This window comes from Amblyomma maculatum, unplaced genomic scaffold, assembly GCF_055883805.1.
Source record: "Amblyomma maculatum isolate TAMU_Amacu unplaced genomic scaffold, ASM5588380v1 scaffold_62, whole genome shotgun sequence".
Lineage (NCBI taxonomy): Eukaryota > Metazoa > Arthropoda > Arachnida > Ixodida > Ixodidae > Amblyomma > Amblyomma maculatum.
Genome location: NW_028146787.1, coordinates 23,081 through 31,011, shown reverse-complemented (window position 1 = coordinate 31,011; position 7,931 = coordinate 23,081). Strand labels below are relative to the sequence as shown.

General features: G+C 42.7%; 1 long non-coding RNA gene across 1 annotated transcript; it reads left to right on the top strand.

The window, feature by feature from the left end:
- The first annotated feature begins 2,029 nt into the window (after positions 1-2,029).
- On the top strand, positions 2,030-7,594 carry LOC146170713 (uncharacterized). The gene is made up of 3 exons (XR_014703132.1): positions 2,030-3,644; positions 6,214-6,358; positions 6,895-7,594. It is a non-coding gene; the product is annotated as an uncharacterized LOC146170713 (long non-coding RNA).
- The last annotated feature ends 337 nt before the right edge of the window (positions 7,595-7,931 follow it).

Genomic DNA, 7,931 nt, shown 5'->3' with positions numbered 1-7,931 from the left:
CCTTTTTGCTGTTCTGTAAAGCACTTTGTTCTAGATCTTCAGAAATGGTGCATGAGAAATGCTCTTCAAATGAGCTTGTGTTTTTAGCACATCTGCTTCAGTGTTTTGCACACATGCAGCAGCAGCAGAACTGGTAAAGAGTGGTCATATTTGTTAGCTCATTTTTTGTCATTTTCAATTTCATAATCACACTATGTACTTCTAGGATGTTAGCATTTTCTGGCGTTCAATAATAGTAGTAAATGGGAAATGTATTTTTCCATTGTGTTTGGGGCTCAGTTCTGATGTACATACAATTGTAGTGAGCATGTGCTTTATTTTGCTGCAGCAGGCAGAATCAAATCAAATCAAATAAAACTTTATTCACGTTTTTTTTTTTTTTTTTTTTTTTTTTTTTCCCAAGCATTTCACCCCAGAAGAGCCGAGCACCAGGCCGGGGGAAAGCTTGTACCCATTGAAAAACCGGTGGGTACCCGGCGGCACCAGGGATCGAACCCGGTACCTCCCGAATGCGAGGCGGATGCTCTACCACAAGGCCACCGCGATGCACATACAAGAAGAGAGTGAGAAGTTTGGGCTTAAACTGAACATTAAAAAGACAAAGATCATGGCGTCTTGCCCTATCAAGTCCTGGAGCATCAAGGGACAAGAAGTGGAACCTGTGACAGATTTTCTCTTCTTGGGCTCCAAGATTCCCCCGGAAGGAGACTGCAGCCATGAAATTAGGAGACGCCTGCTTTTGGGAAAGAGAGCCATGGCTAGCCTTGACCGCCTAGTAAAGAGCAGAGACATTAGTCTGCCAACCAAGATCCGTATAACTCGTGCTATGGTCTTTGCAGTTGTGATGTATGGATGCGAGAGTTTGACTGTGAAGAAGGCTGACCGCCAAAGAATTGACGCGTTTGAATTGTGGTGCTGGCGGAGACTCTAGAGAGTTCCTTGGAAGGCCAAATGATCAAATCAGTCGATATTGTCGACTATAAACCCTGACTGCTCATTGGAGGGTCAAATTCTAAAGTTAAAACTCAGCTACTTTGGTCACCTGATGAGGAGAGAGGAGTCGCTGGAGAAAGATTTGATGTTGGGAAAGGTTGAGGGTCACCGGAGAAGGGGTAGGCAGTGAATGCGATGGTTAGATGGCATCCTCGAGGCGCTGCAGATAAAGTTATGTGATGTTGGGAATATGGTGAGAGACCGGAAAGCGTGGCGTGATATGGTCCATAGGGTCACGAAGAGTCGGACACGACTGAACGACTGAACTGAACTGATCTAAGAGCAGCATGCCTGACACAGTATTCAAAGTTCCTGAAAGGATATCTCACCTTTCGACCACAAATGAGCAACTTGAGTTTGCAGCTCCTCCCAACCCTGTCAATCATGTGGTCTCATTACATCATACACACTGGCCATTCACCTGCCAAATACCACCTGCTAGAGACATGCCTGTGATTTTTTGCTGATAACACGAATGCCAAAACCGATGACAATGATGCTGGATTATCTGCAGCAAGGGACCTTTCACGCTATCATGCTAAAAGAGGATTCTTTGAGGTTGCAAGCAGGATGTGCACGGCTGCAGATGCTTAAATTTAGTGAAACAATAATGCTTTGTACCTAACTATCATTTCTATTTTATTTTCAGATCCTGTATTCAAAGGATGCTGAGGCACTTGAGGCATCAAAGGAGCACCTACATTCTCTCCCATGCCCTTCATATATCAAAAGGGTCGAGGCATTCCTTGGGTGTGAGAAGGAGTGGGTGCTTTTGTACCGAACTGGCTTCATGTCAACTAAAGGCCACAACACAATTACTCCGAGGCCTCGATCCTAGTATTAAAGGACATCATGCTCTGCTGCACCAAGGCGTGTAATGCAGTTGCTTTGGTCGAAACCATTGCGACCAAAAGCATCTCCGAGAAGCATCTCATCGCCTCACATTTGCACACCTGCTCCAGAAGTTCCCAGAGATATCTACTGCATCCATACAAGTTGGCAGGAACGTGTATGCAGTGCGAAATGCTGAAAACACCACAGCATACGAAGTCCACGCTGACCTAGGTTTCTGCAGCTGCTGGAGAGGGAACCAAGGGGCCCCCTTCTGTAAATATCAGGCCGCAGTGCGGAAAGCTTTTGGGGGGCCCTTTACCAACAGTCCAAAGCTGACGCCTGAAGGCTGCCGCCAGCTTGGTCACCTTGAACTCAGCGAGAAATGCCCACCTTTGGAATTTTTCACGCCAGCAAGGTTTGGGGACTGCAGTTCCTTCCACGAGGTGCAGTGAACCAAGCATGGAGGATGAGCACAGCTGCAGTGAGCCTGTTCAAGTGTCACAGGGTCCATCTTCAGTTCCTTGCTCAAGTCTCCAACCTGAGATACCTAACTGGCATTATCATTGAATTCCACCCTCAAGGTGTTAGCACCAGATTCTACAGTAACAAAGGCAAGCAAGGTTTGATAAGTGTGCCTCAAATTATGACATAGTTTTGGTGACAGCTTTATAATGGTCTTTTCTAAGATTTTTATTGGGGTTCAGCAGTCACAACCCAAGTTATTGAAGAGGCATGTGATGATAAAAAATATAATTATCAGGCTATTCCTTGATTATTCCTTTTGGTGATAAGCCATTGCCATGTTCATTAGTGACACAGATAGTCAGACTCCTTCCACTCATTAGTGACACATCAATTATGGTGAGGTAACCATAAACAAAAGTGGATTAATAAGCCTCTGCCTATGCCACTCATTAGTTACACAGTAGGCGAGTGCCACACGTCACGTAATATGAGCTTATCAGTAAAAGAAAAAAGTATTTACTGCTTTTTTTACCCCTCACTGGGTAGCTGTCACCTAGTAGCCACGTGGAACAGTGGACAGTTACGGATATACTGTAGTCATGAGTTGGTGCTCTCTTCTTTTAGGGAATTTAATGATTTTGGTTTGGTTTCTTTTGTGCAGTTTAACGTCCCAAAGTGACTCAGGCTATGAGAGGCACCGTAGTGGAGGCCTCCGAAAATTTCGACTACCTGGGGTTTTTTAAAGCGCACTGACATCGCACAACAGATGGGTGTCTTGCTTTTCACCTCTGTCGAAAAACGGCACAGTAGTCGCGCGCTTTAACCATAGGACCAGCATGGTGGGGCGAATTTAATGGCTTCATGCTTACTCATGCTGCACTGTAAGCAATCAAATTGTCTGCATGGTAAACCTAATTTTCAAAAAAATAGTTTTACAGGTTGTTGCAGAGACGTATGCTGGACTTGAACAGGCACTGCGCTTAATGCACAGTCTAGCAGATGGAAATTCTGCTTACATTGTCTTGTTACAGAACATCACAACCAAACTTAACAAGATCAACAGCAGTTGTGGCGCATTCACAACGATGATGCGGCTGAAAGCTGCAACTGCCGCGGACAGGCAAAGGAGCAGGAAGAGAAAGGTGCAGCCAACAAGTGTGGCGAGGTGTCGTGCTGGACAACCGCGGGGCTCAGCACGGATTGCGGCTGGGCAACCAGTCAAGCCAGTACAACCAAGAAAGGCAAAACGCTCACACAAGTTGAGCCACTGTGTATGAGAACATGTTCCAGGGGCCTGATGTCACTGAATGTACCTAAAGTCAGAAAACCAAAGGAAAGGGAGTCTCAGTCAGGTAGGCACCGTTTCTACAGTAAGACTTGTCTTCACCTCGCTAGTGTGGTCATCGCTGCTGGGATTTATATAGGCTTTTGTTTCCAATGAAGAAATTCAGGGAAAGAGGGAGAAGGTAAGTAGGGTGAAGAATAGTAAAATGGAAAGATGTTGCTTTTGTCTGAGCTGGACATGTGCGATTCCCTGACTTGCAAAAGATAAAACTGGCAGCAGCATAGAGAAAACCAGTCTGATGAATCACTACAAGTAAGCTCATTGTATGTACGTTAGTAAGAGTGGGTTAGCAATTCCCAAAACAGGCCTGAAGAGAAAGAGTTTCAGCACAATACTTGAGGAGAGCTCCTGAAATGGTGATCTGCCAGCATGACCAACAATATTAATGCAGAAAAAGGATAAAAATGACAGCGATTTAGCTACAGCTAAACACAAGTTTTACATGTAATAGAAGTGTTTTCACATTAAATAGGTTTAGTTAGGCCTATTAGGCTTACCTTAGCTTAGGAAAGTTTAGACATAACTTTTTAAATTTTAATTAATTAGACTGAATTTGAACAGTTTGTGCCCCACAATAAAACCTTTCGGGCTCGGAACGCTACCAGATGGTGCCATTGCTGGGACAGCGATATGTTTTGCATCGCCATTACTGCAGTCAATGCAACTATCTAACTGCTTCAGATTCAATCAGGCAAGTACCCCAACCTTTTTAGTATAAAAGGAGACTACTAACTAAATCCCATATCAAGCAAAATTTGATTTCTAGGGATTCAGCGGTTCAGCTGGGAAAAGCAGTCTATGGGATGTGTATGGGCAATATGGAGTACTATTGTAATGTGAGTATAGAGAGCTTTTAAGCTTACCTAGGCCTATTAGGTTTCACTAAGCCTAACACACCCAGTTATAGAGGGCACTTCATATTTATCTATCAGAGTTGTGAAAATTCTGCGCCAACTACTGAACCGTTCGGGCTCAAATGCCAACCACAATGTAACTTGTGATTTCTACATTTTTTTGGCAGTGTAATTTAATGTCTGAACTCGCCTGCATTTTCCAGAATCGGCAAAAAACTGCAGTCTGCAGCGTAACTTTTCATTGTGGCAAGCACATCAGCCAGTTCAACAGACTACGCCATCTGGCAAACTGTAAAGCCCGCCGCGCCCCATGCAGAATATTGGATGTCTTGCAGTTCGCCAGATGGTGCAGCCTGTAAAATTGGCTGATCTGCTCACCATGACGAAAAGTTCCATCACAGATGACTGCAGTTTTTTGCTGATTTCAAAAAATGGTGGTAAGTTCAACCATTAAATTACATACACAATGAGTAGAAAGTTAGATTAGTACTAGGAGATATGGAATAACATGCTGCTTTAAAGTGCACATTCACCAAACACTACTTTGAATAAAGTTTTAACACTTGTTCGAAGTGCGATTTTCCAAGCATAGCATGTATGACTTTCGCATGTGCTAAAATACTGTTGCAAATATTGTGGCATGCTTTGAAGCAGGATGTCTCTGTTAGGAGTGAAATTGTTCCTATATTTCTCAGTATGTGCACTGTTCATAAATGGCATATCTGACTTTCCTTCAGCCTTATCTCAACTACAGCAACATTAACAAGCGATTAATTTACATTATTTTATTTCGATTGACGATTCTGCTACCCTTAGCCCTAAAGAAGGTTGCTGGTTTATTGAAATTTCATTGCTAGAAACAAGATAGCACCAATGAACATAGTTTTTCACCGCTTCGTTTATGTGCATTGAACTAAGCGTGTGAATGTGACTAACAGCGTAACGTCACAAAATGCAATGCTACAACTTCTTAATATTTTGTCGGTGTTTGGTGCGTAGAATCTATTTATACTTCTTTTGTAGCCATATGTGTATATGCCGCAAGCAGATGATGAGGTGCACTAGAACAAGCTTAGCTGGTTCTCATGATTGGCTGAGGTCTCTAGCTTCCGTAGGGCTGCAATTTAGTTATGGGATGGAGTATAGGCTTAGGAAGGTGTTAATACCTAAATACTTGTTCAAAGATGTTCTAACTTCATTTCCTCACCTGAGATAGTTGGCCCTAAACTGGTGTGACCAGGGAGTAAGATAAGCCAGGAACACCAACTCTGGCATGCTGCAATGCACTTGGCATGGGCCGATTTTGCTATGCGAATGCCGAGCCTGTGTCTGGCGCTCAGCCTCGGACTACTCGCTTCCTCCGCTCCCTTTTCCTCGCGACGTGGCTTTGGTCACGCTTTCCTCCTCTCTATATCCTCCTTGCAGTAAGAGTAATTGGTGCGCCGCCTCTCGACAGTGAAGCGAAACAAAATGCCCACGAGCTCGATCCAGGCGATCACGCGGGCGTCGTGTGGCCAGATGACTGCATAACATTTGTTTCCCCTGCCTTATATGTTTGGTATTGTGTGCTGTTTTACTGTAACATTGTTTCCCCAGTGTGTTTGCTGTCATGTTTTTCAATAGATAGTAAAGAAATCTACATATATTCGTGTACGAAAACAAAAGCCACGTGTACTCACAAGTAAGATTATAGTGGCATTAGTGCTTCTGTTATATGTGCAGGTGGAAACAGCGGCACTCTACGTCATCTGCCCCTTGTGCTGCCCTTGCATCACCTGTTGCCACTGCATCACCTGCTGACCTCGGATCAGCTTTTGCCCACACAGCTCAGTAGCAGCAGCCAATGGCTCCTGCAGCCTTGCCACAGGTGATCCAGCAACTGGTCCAGATGAGTTGTATGAGCAGACATCACCGAAAAACTTTGTGTACTGTTGCTGCTGAGCTTCAAACTACAGCAAAACCCATGATGAGCTTCTAAATATTTCATGAACTGAACTTTGATGCCTGCGGTTGTACAGAAAATTAATACTTAAGCTGATGAACTAATACTTCGCACTAACTTTTTCGTTTTTCGCGTGGCTTGAGTATGATTCCCCACCAACTTGCCCAGTTTTCTGTCCTTATCATAAAATTAAATTTATACTTCTGGTATTATGCCATGTTCAGCTACGTCTCCTTGTGAAGCATAGGCAACTAGTTAGCAGCATTATACTCTTACTGCTCTTTCCTTCCTTCTTGATTTTCACTGTAGCACCTACGCACAAAATGTGACAGCACTTTTCTGGAAGGCCCATATAGAGATGTTTCTTTATTGTTAATAACCTTGTACATTATGACTAGTGAAAATGAGTTTCGCATTGTTACTAGCATGTATTTATTCTTTATTACTGCAATTTTACACAGCAAACCCAAACAGAAAACACAAGTTTGTCAAGAAAGAAGTTTACAGTGTTCATGTGCCTCATCAACGAATCGGGTACATCAACTCAAGTAACACATCTTAAGACATGCGACAGCAGCGTACAGCACCAGCCAGATGTTAGTAGCAAGCACAGCGGACGTGACCATAGAACTAGCTATTTTTCTGGCTATGACAGCATCGTTAACTCAGCGAGTGCATTGCAAGACCTTTGTAGTGTCAGCAGCATAATCTTTGCATTGCTTTTTAGCATATTACCACCTTCATCAGAACGAAAATTTGATGTCACAAATCAAAACAGGCTTTTTTTGTTTATTATGAAACTAAAACTTGTATCAGCTACTTGTCACTAGCTGTTCTCTTTATAAGCAAAACGTCTGCGTCGTGACATTTCAAAAGCTTTTGAAGACACTCTCTGTGGCAACCAAGAACTAAATTTTTTGCCCTGCTATGACATTTTGGTCCGAAACTTTTGTCTTAACAGTGTATTGTATCAGGTACAGGAATTTAAAATAGGCAAGATTAGTTCAGAACTGGAAGTGGATATGTGATGCTGTACTGTGAAAAATGGCCTGTTATTGTGTGCATAAAATTAAAGGCTGGGTTGAGCTGTTTGTCATAATTTTGTGTAGAAAACCAGAAAACCTTATCAGTGATCAAATGTGATAATGCATTGTCACCTGTCTTTACCTGTCAGTAGTAAAGCAGATATATTTTTCAGCTTTATATTGTATAATGTTATTTCCACAAACTTTTAGGTGTTTTTAATGATAATGCTGTTGTGCATTAATGCTTTGAAGTGTGTCATTTTGCTTCTAGCCTTTTAAACAAATGCATTGCTAACCAAGCTGTACTTAACTGTCCATTTTGTAGTGAATTCTTGAAATGTTTGTATTCCTGTCAATTTTATCGGTGCATTAGAACTTTGTGTTTTGCAGATAGTGTGATGTGGTGTACTTGCATGATCTCTTTATACTGAATATGAGTACCTGTGCTTTATTCTCAGTATTCTTCTCCCGAT